This window comes from Larus michahellis, chromosome 5, assembly GCF_964199755.1.
Source record: "Larus michahellis chromosome 5, bLarMic1.1, whole genome shotgun sequence".
NCBI classification, from domain to species: domain Eukaryota; kingdom Metazoa; phylum Chordata; class Aves; order Charadriiformes; family Laridae; genus Larus; species Larus michahellis.
In genome coordinates, this window is record NC_133900.1 from 29,002,185 (window position 1) to 29,017,926 (window position 15,742).

The following is a 15,742-nucleotide window of genomic DNA, read 5'->3' on the forward strand; positions in this document are numbered from 1 at the left end:
AGGCAGGGGTGGTGGGAGCGCCCCAGCTGCCCCTGCCCCGTCCCGCGGGTGACCCGGGCTGCCCTCAGGGCCGGGATCCCCCTCTGCATCACGCCTGCCCATAGCTTCCTCCTGGTCCTGGTCCTGGCTTCATCCACCTGCACGGGCCTTGTGTTCGCGCCTTGCCTGTGCTCACCCGCGCCTCTCTGCTGCAACGATCCCTGGGCACCCTCACCCAGCACCCAGTCTTGCCCGTTCTGCTGCTCCCATGGTCTCTCTCCCCAGCTTGCCCCTGACGTGCCCATTGCCTGCATGCCCTCCCTCGGTGCTGCCGCCTGCCCTCTTGGGCTCCCTCATCCCCATATCTCCTGAGTGAGGACCTTCCCCATGCCACACTCATGTGACTATGGCAGGATAGGACTGGCTCTGGGTCCAAGCTTTGGTGCCTACATTTGCAAGGCAGAATGGTCCCAGGTCTAGGTGGATCTCATCCAGGGACTTGCTAGAATCCTCCAGTGACTTGTCTGGGGACTTTTAAGGGCAGTAATTAAAATGTCCATTTAAGTGTGTGTGTGTCTCCCTCCGGTCTCTTGCAGGTGAGCTCCTTAGTTCTTGTGGGGTGCCTGAAACTCATGTTTCAGGATAAGGGAGACCACATAGATATTCTTGGGTTGGGAGTGTTGGATGCTTCCCATTTTGTCCATGTTCCAGAAGAAAATTGGCATCAGAATAGGACAAACTGGTAAAAGAGGATGGAGAGGGTGATACCTGAGTGCATACAATAGCCAAATAACCCAGTAGAGATGCAGTTTAAATTAAAGACCGTGACCGGGGACCAGGACTCTTGTGTCTTCTTGGCTCTCCTGCCCTTCATGACGTGACCTTGGGAACATTACATAACCTTTCCTAGGCCTCAGTTTCCGCAGCAGGGAAAGACCAGGAGTATGGGGAGTAATAATGCTGAAATGGTCTCATGAGGTGCTTTAATGACTTAGGTAATGCTTTCTGAGTGTCTTGAAGATGTCAGGTACTATATAAATGCTAAGCAGTGTTATTAAAATCTCCCTGGCAGTCTCATGTGCTGCAGAGGTCGCCAGCTGGGACTCCTGTAACACCAAGCTCCCACTTCCCAGGTTCAAAGGAGGAAACCATGAGTTTTATGCTGCTGCTGTACAGCTGAAGAGACACGATGATCCATGCACATACCACTTACGGGTCTAGTTTCGCCTTCTGTAAGGGAACTGATGAATTAATACCTTTGATTCACATGAAAGTAAAGGAGGAAAGCGATCTGCTTGTGGCCCGGGAACGTTTCTGGAAACAAAACGGAGTTGAGGTCTCTGTCGTGGCAGGCTTTTCCTGAATATGCTGCTGAAGACTCTTATGAGTTTCAGGTTAAATTGTGTGGTTTTATCTTCAGAAAATTCACTCGCTTCATGAAACAGGTCCTGTTCCAGCACTTGAATTTTGCAGAGGAGCTTAGCTGGTAAAATACAGCAGCTAAGGGCCATACAAGAAGGCTTTTATACTTCATATCAGGATTACACGATAGGTGTGCTTACGCAGACATCAATGGCAGTATGTGGCTTGTCGACTTTGTAGGTGTAGCCTTAATGTACACATCATTAATGTAAGAGCGTCCTAAGATGAGGTTGTTAAGTACTAGTTTGCAGGGATAAACATGGTTGTTCGTTCTTTGGGCAGGAAGATGGACTAAGTGGACTTGCTTCAGGAAAGACTGTGGCAGGATTTTATACTGCAGTCGCCATTTAAATTAGGATGCAATGCTATTACAATGCCTACCATGGAGGTAAACAGATTCTATAGGTGTGGCACTTGTTATTTTACTTCCATCTCAGAAATATTTCTTGATACCTTGCAAGGCCAAAAAAAAAAAAGAAAGAGTGTTAGGGGGATGAAGTGGCTGTAAGGAGCTGGCCCTGTCTTTTGGATTTTGAGAAGCATCTTTGGAGTCTGGCTGAGTTGCATATGAAGACATAGCCCAGTTTGGGGCACGACATGAATCCCTTTACATACCCTCTGGGTTCTGTGCTGGTTAAAGCACTGACAAGCCCTTTTAATTATAACTGCGTTAAGCGTAAAGCTGGAAAAGCTTGAATGCAAAGCCATGGGGTAGCAGCATACCCCTAGGTACTGGTATGGTTGGTCTGGATGGGTCATGGTGCAAGGAATGAAGTGACTGGTTCTGTTCAGCCAAGGCTCGCCCCTCCTTTGCCTCTGTCCTCTGAGCCTGCTCCAAGCTCCGTTGCTCCCTGGAGCAAGTGCATGTTCTCTGCACTCACCCATTGCTGGCACCCAGGCTTTTCTTCAGCATACCCCCATCCTAGGGTTTGTTTCCTTGCTGCCGTCTGCCCCTGGAAATCATCCCTCTGGAGCTGGCATGAATGGAGCCTGTCTAATGGTAGTGAGCGAGGTCCTCCTTGCTTCATTCTAGATGTTCCTGCTTCACGTTAGGGAGGTCCCCATCCTGCAATGGGCATCGTGCTGGGACCTCTTTAGAGCTTGGGCCTGGATTAGCAGTGCTGTAAAGAGGCTACTGTTTTGACACAGAGGAAAAATGAATAGTCTGTTCCTTGATATTTAACAGCTGATAGATTTTGTGCCTCCCTGAATGCTTGGCTTTATGCGTATGCACGTTCTTATGGTATAGCCCCCAGACTGCCTGGTTCTTCCACAGGGAGGCATGAATGGCAGAGCAAGGTTGCAGGCTGCAAAGGCAGACCTGCAGCCTGCTGCTCTGAAGGCAAGAGCCACCAATTAGTTGTCTTCCCTGAACGAGCCTTGACAGGTTTTTGGGGAGGTTAAAGAACTAAGAGGTCCATTTACTCTCATGAAACTCCTAATGCTTTATGTTGTGGGAAAGCTGTTGTAGTATATGTGCATTTACATATAGTGCCATCAGGTAGGTAGCTTTTGATACAAGATACAGTATCGCTTTGATGTTAACGTGCTCGGACTGTGGGAGGTTTGATTTCAGTAAGATCAGGATTAAGTCAAATGTGCATTACAATAATTGCTTAAAATGAACTCTCAAATCAAACTCTCCCAGCACCTCTTCCCAGACTTCCTCAAAGAGGAAAGAGGGATGAAGTAAATAATCTGCAGAGGATTCTTTTTTTTCTTTAAACTGCTGCATGAGAATTAATGCAGCTCTAGTCCTTTATTTCTTGTGAATAAATACATTACTATTTTTGCTGAAAATTTGCAGTTCAGTCAGACGTACAGCAAAAAGTGTTGCAGCACTGAGATCCTGATTCCCAGCTGCAGCCAGTGAGGTAGCAAAAACCAGCCGGTGCTTAGGAAAGCAGAAGTGACAGAGAAGTGACGGAGCGGTAACCGCCGGGGTCCTTCTCCATCGTGCTGCAGAGCACCAGGTTCGGGCATCAGCACGAAGTGACAGTTGTTCCTGTTATAATTGTCTGGCCAATAATAATTATCTTCAGATGTCTGCTGACGAGGGGCTCGCCAATGGGGAGGCAGGAGGCCTGTGCTGACTGCGCCGAGATTATCTGGGCGAGATGACGTCACGCGAGGGCTTGCCTAAAATCACAGAAACTTTTCCTCTGCTGCTCCGTCGGCTGCTGCAGAGCTCCGGCCATCCCTGCCCCTGCCGCCACCAGCCTCCTGCCGCTGCTGCCCTCGCAAGCTCCCCTCATTCCCTCTCCTTTGCCTTTCCTGGCTATTTCTTCTCCTGTTTTTCTCCCTGAAAGCCACGATTTAACCCTTGGCAGCCAGTAGTGTTCTTGCAGGTAACAGTGGGAGCCGAGTCAGAGCGGAGGAGAACGAGCAGGATGAAAGCGGAGCTGGTTATTCCCCAAAGATGCTGTGGGGCTCTGCTGCAGACAGCGGCTGTTTTCCTTAATGAGCTTTCGGTAAAAAGAGAAGCACTGCATAAGGGCAGCTGGGCATTTTTTGGCTTTAAGGGGCACTAGCAATTCAAACTGGACTCTGAAATTAACTTTGTAAACCTCAGATGAGTATAAATGTTTGTATGTTTGAAAAAACATTGTGGTGCAGGAAGTTATTTTTAACCTTTTGTTACCTGAAACTTTGATGTGATGAGAGACAGAAAGTGCAGCTGATGCTGACAGAAATTTATCCTTTATAATTCTCTTTCTGGTCAAAACTGAAGATAGATGTGGAAGAGCAGAGGGTCAACTAATTTGGATTTGAAAATGCACTTGCCTTTTAATAATTCATGCAAGCACCATCGTCATAGGCATGTTTGTTTCCTAAATGCAGAGCAAGCTTCCCTCATCCACTTAAGCAACTCTTACCTCATGTAGAAATCAAGAGTGAGCGGCTGTGTGCATACGTGTGTGGCAGCCAAAAACTGATGTAAATGACTCCTTTTTTTTTTTCCTGAGCTCTTGCTAAATGCCAGTGAAGGGTGTGGAGGGGATGCTGCAGTCACCCTGTCCTTCTCTCCGTGCCACGGCAAGGACTCAAAGGGAAGATGTGTGAGTTGTTCTTTACCACAGACAGACTGTTTTATTTGAGCAAAATTCACTCAGCCCAAGAATTAAGCCTACCTCCTTTTTGCTGCTCTCTTGTGCAATCTGGCCATAAAGCTGACAGGGCCACCAGTGCACAACAGCTTTGGTGCTGCAAAGATTAGAAGATACCTGCTCCTTTGCCTTCCCTCCATCCCGCAGGCCATTCTGAGCAAAAAGCCGATGCATTGGAGTATCACAGAGCTTTGGCTTCTTGGAAATACAAGGGTGGAGTCTATGGGGAGCAACAGTTCATGTCCTTTCAGAGTTCAGGTATTTTCTGTCTGTGTGTGTGCTTGGGGAAAAAAAAAAGGTGGCACAAAAATGTCATCCTAAAGATAAATACATCAGTGGCTTCTGGATTCAGCCTACCACTGAAACATAGGCATTGGCCTTTTTGCTCACCCTATCCCTAGAGCATGAACACATCTCTTATCATGTTGCTTCATTAATATTTAATCCTTTGAGAGTGAAGACATCTCTTTCACTTTGTGAAACACCATGTGCTTGTGGAAATAATAAACTTGTAAGAATGGAGCAAGAAGTAATGTAGGAGCTTGCTGTCATTTTAAAAAGTGGATGTGGGCATTCAGGAGCATTTTGGTTTGGGATGAGATGTAGGATGCTGAATTATTTTGGCATTTCTGAAAAAGTAGCTCGTATCCTCAACTAGGCATACCCTGTGAAAGCAGAGGGGAGTTTGTGCAAGCACAAGCTGAGGAGCAAGTGTGGCATGAAGCCCCAGAGTCAGGGTGCTTTTTGTGGGTGGGCAAAGGAGCCATGGGAAGAAGCTGATTTCCCCTGGGACTGGGCTGCAGGGTGCCCAGCTGTCTGCTTCCATCTCAGCACCCTGGCTCTGTTGAATTGCAGGGGAACTTTTCCACTGGAAGACGGTATTTTCACCTCTGTGGCTGTTCTGCTAGCTTGTGCATACAGGCACCCGTGTAGAGACAGATGCGGGGTCATTGGGAGGAGGCACCCTGCGCACTGGTCCAACTTTTCATTCTTCCAAGCCGTAGCTTCACAAGGATGTGGTGTTAGGGCTGGTGGGGTGGCAGGGGGTGGATATCCTTTTGGTTACACAGTAGTGTCTCTACTTGACCAGTCCTTGAAAAGCGCGACCTGAAATCAGCTTCCAGGGGCTCTTCTGCACCCTGGGCAATGGCAGCCTGAGTGTGAAGCGCATCTTTGGCCAAGGTCATTGCCTCGCGTTGAGAAAGCAGCAGTTTGTGCAACAGCACATGGGTTGCTGTTGGCTGTTTTGCTGTCAGGTTGCACAGGCTTCTGGGCTCTTCCTAGGCACCATGGTGGCATTCCTGTCCCGATTGCCAGTTTTTAATCATGCCTTGATGAGCCACAGTTCTTTATGTTGGTGTGTTTTTTCCTCCTAGTTTTTCTGAGGTGGACACTATATGTGTGTGTCCCTTGCAACCTAGAAATCTTTAAAAAATTTCTTCCTTAAAAGCAGTGAATAAAATTTATGTGGGGACAGCTTCCATATTCTGCTGCTCCCTCAAACGGAAGCAGTCTGGTTGTCCATAATCTGTTAAGGGAAGCACTGTAGGCAGGCTACAGTAGTTTGTTATTTCCATGCTGGTAGATGTTGCCTTTTAATGGGGCTCAGGGTAAGCAGGAGATCGCTGCGTGTAACTCATTGCGTGATTAGGGGTCTTGATTACTGCATTTTCTGCAACGCCTAACATAACTGGCCTTTCCCCTGACCCCCCTGCTGAAAATGCAGTGAGCATTCATGTCCAGTATATCTACTGCTCTTTAAAAAGTCAAACATGGTCACATTCCCATTGGTCTCAGCAGAGAAAGGTCTGGCTGAGTATTTATTTCTCAAATTTATGCTCTGCGTTTGCCGTCAGTCTCCTCTCCACAGCCATCTATAGTGGTACTGGGAATAAAAGCATGTTTTGTACTTTTTTCTTCCTTTACGTCATTGCGCAGTCTCTGCCCCTTGCTCAAGAGTCTATCCCAAGCCCTTTTCATCTGCCTTTGATCTGCTGATTCCTAGTGATAAATATAGAGATAAAAAGGGGGAAAAAATTTTAAGGGAAAGGCTGTAATATGTCTGCCTTCATGACTGTGTTAGCAGTGGCAGGCTGGTACCCCTGGTGCATTTAGGAGTCCAGGGATGGGGGACAGACAGATGGGGAACGCAGAGATCCTTCTCTGCAAAGGTGTTGTCAGTACAGAGCTGGGTACGGAGCTGGGGTTTCTTTCTTTGCTTCAAGGGTAAGCTTTATTAGTGTTTATGGAGCTTTCCGTAGCTTTGAGAATGATTTTATAGTACAGGGTCCGCTGGGACTGCACAAGGCAAGATGACATAAAACACTTTTTGGAAAGCTTAATCAAGAGAGACCTTAGATGCTTTTTCTTTTAATGGAAATAGACAGAGGTTAAAACATATTATTTCAAAATTTAAATTAGCATCAGCTAAAACGTACAATAAACTTTTCAGTGACTCGGACTGTATCAATGTGTGAGCTATTTGTGTAACCATGTACCCACATACTGCTACCCAATACTTTTTTTTTTTTTGCCAACTTTATTGTCAGCCCTCTTGAGCCTTGTCCTGGGCTGGAGTACAAAGGTTTTGCATTTACTCTGTGTCTACATAGCACCTAGCACAGTGCTGCCCCATCCCTGACCAAAGCGTCCCAGAACTGCTGCTACTACAAGCTGTGCTGTTCCCGTTCATGTCCTGGCGTCACATCTGCTGGGGCTGGGTTTGCTGGGGCAGGCGGTGCAGCCCGGTGGGGTGCTCTGCAGGGACACCCAGATTAGCGTTTGTGCAAGCCAGCAGAAGGAACGGGACACAGCAGGGCTGTGATTGCACCCAGGCTAATTCAAGGAGAAAATTGTGTCACTTCATGTGCAGGGTTTGCCAGTGTGGTTGTTACTGCTTTCAGATCCAAAGTAGCAACAGTACCTGATACTGCCTTTTGCTGTGTGCCTTGTACTGTGTGCTCCAGTTGCAAGTCTTGTTGACTTTTGTGAGGACATCTTACCCTTTGGTTGCCACGAGTCTTACTTATGGACCAGGAGCAAGGTGGAAGGACTCCAAAACCAATATGACCTCAGTTTGGCTAGAGAAGGGACCCAGATCCTGCAGAGCAGACAGGCCGTGAAGTGACGAAATGATGGGCAGATCTTGCATCTGCTGAGCGGTCCTTGACCTTTGGTGGGAAGAGCTGGTATTGAGTAGGGAAGAAGAGAGGGTGATGCAAGGTAACGGTTTACCTCATGCCAGGGAACCTGGGGCTTTGCAGAGTACACGTGGTGGTTTATGCACTACACAGCATGCAGGGGAATGATGATGAATACGTCTCTGAGGACCTGGGGAGCCTGGCTTCAAGCTGAATGCAGCCATAGGCACCTCGTACAAGTCAGGCATCAGTCAGTCAGGCGCAGTTCTTCGGAAAGTGTCCGAGTCCCACAGTTTCAATGGAAATCAGGGACCTGTGTCATCTTTGAAAATTGCTCTTTATGCTTCAGTCCGTCAGCTGTAAAATGGGGAAGGATTCCTTTCTGGGGATATTCAAAGTTGTTTTTTTACCATGTCACAAAGGTGGTCCTGAGGTGGTAAGACCCGTACGATAACTACATTAAAACAGTACAGAAAACATAATGGTGTTTATGGTATTCCTGTGCAGCTGTACACTTGTACTAGCACTGAAGAATACTTTATTCTTGCCAAGGATGTAGGGCAAAGTTTGTCTCCTTGATTGTGGTAACTGAGGAGTAAGAAGAGCGGCTGTAATATCGGAGGCAAGGCAGTTTGTTGTTGGTATCATGGGATTAAACTGCAAAATTCCAGACCATTCTTAATTGCAAATTTATGGAGGGAACTGCCCTTGAAACAGTCCGATAAAACTTTAGGCTATTCAACGTCTTCTGATGATTACTTATAAATAGAATTTAAAAAATTTGTTGGTAATTAGTTTCAGCATATGAAGCCTGCAAACTGAGTGAAAAATGAATTGGACATCATCCATTATTATGATCTCCTCAAATTGAATGCATTGTTTTTGATATCTGATGGCCTCAATTACCCCTGGACATAAAACTTAAGGTTCGTCAAGAGCATTATTAAGGACAAATATCTGCCCTCTATGTCTTGAGCCTTCAGTAGTATAACTACACCTGGAAAGAGCAATCCCAGCAAGTGCCAATTAACATTTTAAGGGCAAGAAACAACGGGTCAAGTTCATCTCAGTAAAAACACCAGAATGATATTATTGAGGAGTCTGATCTTCTGGCTAATAAAATTGTCTGTTTCTCTTTTTTTTTCTTCCTTCTTTTATTTTTTATTTTGAACCATTAGGAGGTACTTAAGATGATAGTAAAATCCCCCGAGTATAAACAAAAGCAAGATGCCAAAATTGTTGCACTGTCCCATTCAGATAATGGGTTTATTAACAAATCTTTACGAAGTCTGGCTTTTTACTTATGTAATTTTCCTTTTAGCTTTAATTGGGAACTTTCTTTTTAGGTCTTCTGTTGTGTATCTGCTGAATGTGGTTCCTCTGTAAACATTAATGAGAATTTTCTGGTTTCCAACATACAAAATCTCCAGGCATCTGAAAGTCCTGGATTTTCTTCCTTTTTGTTCTCCCTGGAGGGGCTGGCTGTCCAGCTCCTTTTCCACTTCTTTGCAGGTCACAACCAAGAGAGGCAGTGGTTACTAGCAAGAAATTCTGTGGACACATTACATTGCAATTCCTTAGTTCCTGTTTCTTCATCCTGCTTGGCTTGACAGCCAAGCGGAGAACTCCAAGCTGTTTTGTACACCTTTCTGGCTTTCTGGCTCTCCTCTCGCAGGTGTGGACGGTCCTGGCCCTTGTGCAGGGACATCTCCATGCTCATGGGCGGCTGACGCAAACCCAGCAAAACCTGATGGTGATTTCACTGCATTTCCTAGGTAAAAGCTGAAGTGCTAAGTGGCACTGCTGATGAGAGTGCACAGCATTGGTTGCAGATGCTTGATGAAACAGGTTGTTTAACATGTAGAAATATTTCGAGATGCGTAATGTTTTCTTTACATTATCTTGTGAGGGCATTGCCCTGTTACGTTTTTTTTCATAAGATATTGCTGTTGGCCACTGTCTGAAACAAGATACTGACCTAGTTCAACCTTTGATCTGACCTTATCACTCCCGTGTGCTTAAATACCCTTTTTTGATCACAAGCCTGATAAAGAAAATACTATTTTTGGTACCAGTCACGCCAGAACTGTCTGGAAGTGATATTCCCTCTTGCAATAGCTGTGTGTACACAGACCATCAGTTTATTTTGTTAAATCATTATTTGTTGTTGCACAACTCTGTAAATACTGTGGGGTTAAATCCATTATTTTTAAATCTTACTTGGATTGACAGTTCATGCTGAAAATGCCCAGCAGTCCTACATACTGCGGCATTTCTAGGGGTCTGATTCTAGGTGAGATTCCCCCTGTCAAGGCATTGCCCATGGATGATATGAACAATTTTTTTTGCCCCTAACAGCTTGTGGGTTTAGTTTAAGACTGGTAGAATGCCAGGCAGACAAAATTCTTATTTTTTAAAAGGTTTAGATAAATTATTGCTTGGACTGTGAGAGCCAGATCTGTACAGCTACATTGTCGCTGTCTCTGTGACGTAGTGGCGAGTTTTGCATCTGTCCCAGTGGAGGGAGGAAGGCTATAGACAGCCAAATGTCATGGGTAAAAATAATGTTACGGCACTGAAAGGAATCCTCAGTTAATGTGTCCTTGTTCACTAACTTCTAATATCACATCTGAAATGTATTTTTTTCATTTTTAATAATTTCCCATAAGCTTTCCAGCATTTTCCAAGAGCTCCCCTCCTACATCAGTGCTTACATCATGGAAAAATTTCAAAATTTAATTTGAAAGATACGATCTACAGCAGGTATTCCTATTGGAACACTTAGAGCCAGACTGGCACAAGGCTGTTGTATCCAGGATGCTCGTGCTTGTTAGGGAATGAAAGAAAACACTTTACTGAAAGAAACATTTTGAAAACCGGGCCCTAGATGTTCATGAGAGGTGGTCCTTGTGTAATGGTACCCTCGTATAAAAGTAGTAGTTACAGTGCATGCCTTTCACAGATTCCTCCACGTAAGTCTTTTGATCCTGCTCTGGAGGTTTGCATGTCCAGGATCCGTGCATTTGGTGATTACAGACAGTTTATATTACTGTTCACTCACTCAGTCCTTTGAGCACCCTGCAGACACTGGTGATGGGATTTGTCTGACCACACATAGATGCCTGCTATGTAAGGTGTCTGAGTCAGCTCATCCTGAAACAGGGAGCCGAGAGAGATAAGTTGCATCCTAAAACCACTCCCTTCTCTGCACTGAATATAGAGAGACTCCATGGAGCTAATTGGACCATAGTTATCTCCAACCATCCTCCTTCCTTTCTCTCCCACCGTGCATTTTCTTCTTTTTCCAGACATCTGTTGGATTTTTCCTTTTTATTACCTTTACCCCCTCCCTGTTTCATTTTCTGTATATCTTTTTGCCATTTAGGAACAGTCAAGCTGGCACGGTGGGTGGCTGGAGAAGCCCTGTATGCTTGCATAGAACAGTCTGCGCAGTGGGAAGCGGCTGGCGTGTGTTTTGGTGCTGGGCTGGTGGAGCTGGGCAGTGCAGGCCTGGCCCCGAGCTGTCTCTGAATGAACAGAGTTATCTCAGAGATGAACAGAAAAAGTACCGCGTTGGGGTAGTCCCATGGCCTCCTTCTGATGAAGTCTCTTGGTCCTTGACTTCTGGCATAGGGCAGTAACAAAAGAAGAAGAGTGCTTGCTTGTAGCTTTTCTCAGGCCCCCATCATATCCTGGTGTAAAAGGGGCCTCTCTTTTAAAAGCCACTTTCCAGTCACTAGCTGAAAAAATCCTAAATAAAGTCTACAGTAAAACTTCTGTTGGCTTCAATGTAAGAGATTTAGTTCCTCAACTTATATGTGTTGGCTAAGTGTAATGGAGCGTCTGGTATGTAAAATGATTATGACAATTCACATATTTTGAAATGGTCATTACTGTAAATGGAATAATTGGAAAAGATACTAGAAGAATATGAAGAGAAAAGAGATTGTGCCTACATTTAGGAAAAAATACACACCAGGCTGATAATATGGGCAATGAAAAGAGATAGTGTCTGCATTTATGAAAAAATACACACCAGGCTGGTAATAGCACGCCCTTGATCGAGAAGAGAAATGGATTAGGATAACAAAAAAGATCTGTTAGCATCTATCGGGTATCAGCTTTGAAGCTGGGAATGCAGATTTTGACTTCAGGCTTTCGAAATGCTCTTCCTGCCTTAGCAGTCCCTGTGACTTCAGCTGTTGTGGTGTCATGGAGCATCTTCCCTAATGAAATGCCGGTGGCTTCAGGGTAGGCAGGCAAAATATGCAAGATACTGAGGGTGGTTCTTTTGGTTTATCTCGATGAACTCTTGCGAGTACAGTGAGCAGTTTTGAATTGCTTCAAATAAAATGGCATATACAATTGAGGGAGGCTTTTGACAGACCACAAGTATCTTGCCTACAGTTTTTTTTTAAGATTATGTTCCAGCATTTTGTCTTCATAGGCTGTGTCCTGATGATCTTAGTTATGATCCATATTTATTGCTGGCAGAGAGTAGGCCTCTTGCCAATAACTAGATGGTGTTGTATCTGTTCACAGGACATGAATTTGGCTTCAGACATATTTAACCCATTGCGTTGTTTAAGTTTTCAAGAATGCATCTTGACTCGGTGAAATTTCAAGTAGCTCTTGTGTTGTTAACATAGCTGTGTTTCTTGAAAGAGGGACACTTGTGTTCCCTGTACTACCATGGAGAGTTAGGGTATTTTAGTACCTTTTTGCCTTTTGTTAAGGTCTAGACTGCATCCCACAATTGTGCTCTTGATGAGTTGAATGCTTTAATGACAGGAAGCTCTATAATGTAACTTTTCTAGCAACAGGAGGGATGCCTTGAAAGTGGTGGGTCTGCACAGCTACCAGGACTGTTCCAAGAGCTGCATGAAGCCTTTGCAACTGTAAATCTTGCCAGATTAGAATGACCAATTCCACTGACTTTCAGCTGAGGTCTGTCTTCTTAGCTTCCATGTCCTATATAGCATTGAAAGAAAGCAAGACTTTGATTCCCAGCACTTTTGAGAGCCTCCCATCGCATGTACAGTAAGCCAAAGCACATCAGCCATATGCTTGGTACCATCATGTATATTCCTCAGCTGCTGGATGGAATTCTGCCCCTTGAATGTCAGCCAGCCTGTGAGGCAACAGGGACAGCCTCCCTGTCACCTTGCACAAGGTGTGTGATCTCAACGTGGGTTGCCTTGGGTTTGCTGGCACTGGAGGAACTTCGCAGGGCTGAATTTTTGCCCCGTGCCACGCAGATGCAACCACCACTAGAGTTCGGTGAACCAGCTGCCTGTGCCAAGGCTGCCTGTCATGACTTCTCTGGGGGCCGTGACCTCCCGCGGCAGAGCAGAGGGGACCAGCGGAGGCAGTAAATCATTAAACTGCTCCAGCTGCCTTTCCCAGAGGCTGCCTGCATGGCCTTCCTGAAAGCAGTCCCGGAGACAGCACGACGTGGAGATGATGTGTCCTTTGGTGTTTAGTACCCATGAGAGCATGTGTGCTGAGGTGCTCCTGGCTCGTGTGCCCAAAATGTCACACCCATGCGGTCTGAGCAGTTTCCTTCTAGCTGCATGAGTGGGGACAAATGCTCTAAGTTGTGGATTAGACAAGCATCCCTCTCTAACTGGAACTCACAGTCTGCTATGAAAATGCCCTGTGGTCTGGCCCCTAGACTATCCTGCTCAACCTGCTTCATTCAAAGAGTGTGTAAGGCACCCATCTGGAGAACTACATACTTTCAAGGACCATCACTATTAAAATTAGCATCTGGGATTTGTCCAAGTCAGTGGAGACATGCCTGGAACTTGAATGGGAAGAGGATGTAAATTTTTGTGCATGAGTACATGAGGTGGCTCTAGCATTAGCTGTAGCTTTGATTCAGACAGAGATATGAGCGCTGCTGAAGGCGGAATAAGCCTCCATCCTGTGGGCTTCCTGCAGGAATACTGATGAAGAGGATGTAAATGCAGGATGTGGCCACGGAGTAAATGGTAATATGTGGGGGATCACTAAAAAGCATGAAGACTAAACTGAAAAGGGCTTGTTTCCCAGAGATTGGCTTACGTGCAGTCCTCCCTGCGCAAGCGCCTCTCTTCCAGAATAAAACTACCCATCTCCAGTTGCTGAACCAGTTAATGTGAGCAGGGGCTTAGGCTGCCTTCTGCCATGCTGCGGGGGACTGGCTGTATGCTGGAGAAAGCCTCACAGAACAGAACGGGGAAAGAAAAGTCAGTTCCAGTCAGGGTGTGTTGACTCATAGAAGACATTTTGAAGGATATGGATATATGTTAAGCAGGTATTAAATAGCTCTTGCTTTATAAATATCATCTACAAAAGCAAGTATCCTCTTCAGGGCGCCAGAGTGTATGAGAATATGAGTTAATTAGAGCCTGCATTTTCAAAGTGGTAGAAAAACAGGATTTAGATCAGAAGAACCTCAAATAAGTTTGCTGACGACTTGAAATCTGGTGACTTTTGTAATACTTCCTGGCGCTGTACCTTGCTTTTTCTTCCCACTGCTTTCTGCAGCTGTGTCCATTGGACCCGGCGTAGTTGTTTGTGATTTGTGTGACCCGAGAGAGGAGAGGTTGAGACCTGCCGTCCGATGGCCGCTTGCAGAGGGGGAGGTCCGCGGGCTCACGGGGGCACATTGCAGTGGAACTCCAAGGCACCAAGTCACTTGTTTTGCAGAGAAATGCGGGCTGGCAGGAGGATGAGCCAGAACACAGGGTAATTTGTAAGCGGGCTCACTGGAGCATTTCATGGCCTGCGAAGTGACTGGGCTAATCCTGAAAGCCTGCGGCCTTTATCATGACACCTGACACAGCAGCACGGATGGTGTCCTCTGCTTTACCAGATTCCCATGCTCATGTCTCAATCTTTCTAAAACATGGCACAGATTTTTTCCCTTCCCAGATTTAAGGGGCTGGGGGCGGGGAGGGATGACGATGGAAGAAGTCCACATTAAAGCCTTCCCCAAAGCAGCATGAAAATGCAGAGCCCCTTTTGCAAAAGGGAGGGTGCCATGGCACTGGGGCGATGTGTCGTCCAGTTTCTCGGGCATGTGACTTTGTCTGCAGCAAGAACAACCTTGTAGTGCGTTCAGAAATGCTCGCCTGACTAACATATTGCTTGCATTTGCTGACTCACTCTTGCACTGCCTTTTTCTTTCTTGTTCCCTGGATGTGTTGATTTTTATCTCTGTTACTAGGGCTGTGCCCCAGACACTGTATAATCAGAGTGTTTGTGTTTGGCTCCCGTGGCGGTGGGAGGTATCTACATTTGGATACAGGCGTTAATATAATTCACCCACAAGTGAGTAATAGGAACGAAATACAGGGGTCTGAACCCCCCCATGTGGGAGGGATGGCTGTGAACTTCTTCTCCTGGGGCAGGGCCATCTCCAGCAGCCCTGCCTGGGACTTTGCACCACCAGCTGCATTCGTTCTTGCTGTCTGTTCAGGTCCTGCCCCCCAAAAGTGATTTTGACCGATTGATTCGAATTCAGCCTCATGCTTTCACCTGTAGAAGACACTGACACAGGCAGCCTGTATCTGAAAGCTCTTTCAGGGCGGGGGCCATATGTGGCATTGCTGAGAACCGTGGCGGAGCTGCCAGGGCCCCGCTGTCCTGCTTTTCCAGGAGGCGTGTGAGTGATCAAAGGCCCTGCTTACCACCCGCCCTGGTTGTAAGATGCTCCTGGAAGGGCTTCATCTGGCTCCTCCTCTCTGGGTGAGCTGCAGCAGCCCTGCACCCTCGAAGCCCTGATGGCTTTCCCACTTTGATCTTTCACCCAGAGCCATTAGGCGTCTGTGTCTCTTGCCACTTCAAAGGGTGTCTGTTGTTCTTGATGTGCAATGCTGGTGTACTTCTGGAGGTACGGCTCATTTCCTGCATATCTTCCCAAATACCAGCGGTACTCTGGTCTTAAGCAAGGCTCCTAAAAGCTTTGAGGAGCCAGGTTAGTATGCAAGGACAATTATGTCTTCAGGTTTTTCCCCTTCACAGCCCAGGCTCCTAGATTTTGTCTAGAGGTATCCCAGATGGTTGTGACGATCTTGTCTTCTCAATCTCTTCTGAGCAGATCACCAT

The 15,742-nt window shown here is 46.2% G+C and overlaps 1 protein-coding gene across 3 annotated transcripts in view; it reads left to right on the forward strand.

Moving 5' to 3' along the window:
• Positions 1-15,742, forward strand: part of ELOVL6 (ELOVL fatty acid elongase 6) — a 211,743-nt gene that overhangs the window by 136,421 nt on the left and 59,580 nt on the right. The gene's annotated exons all lie outside the window — the stretch shown is intronic.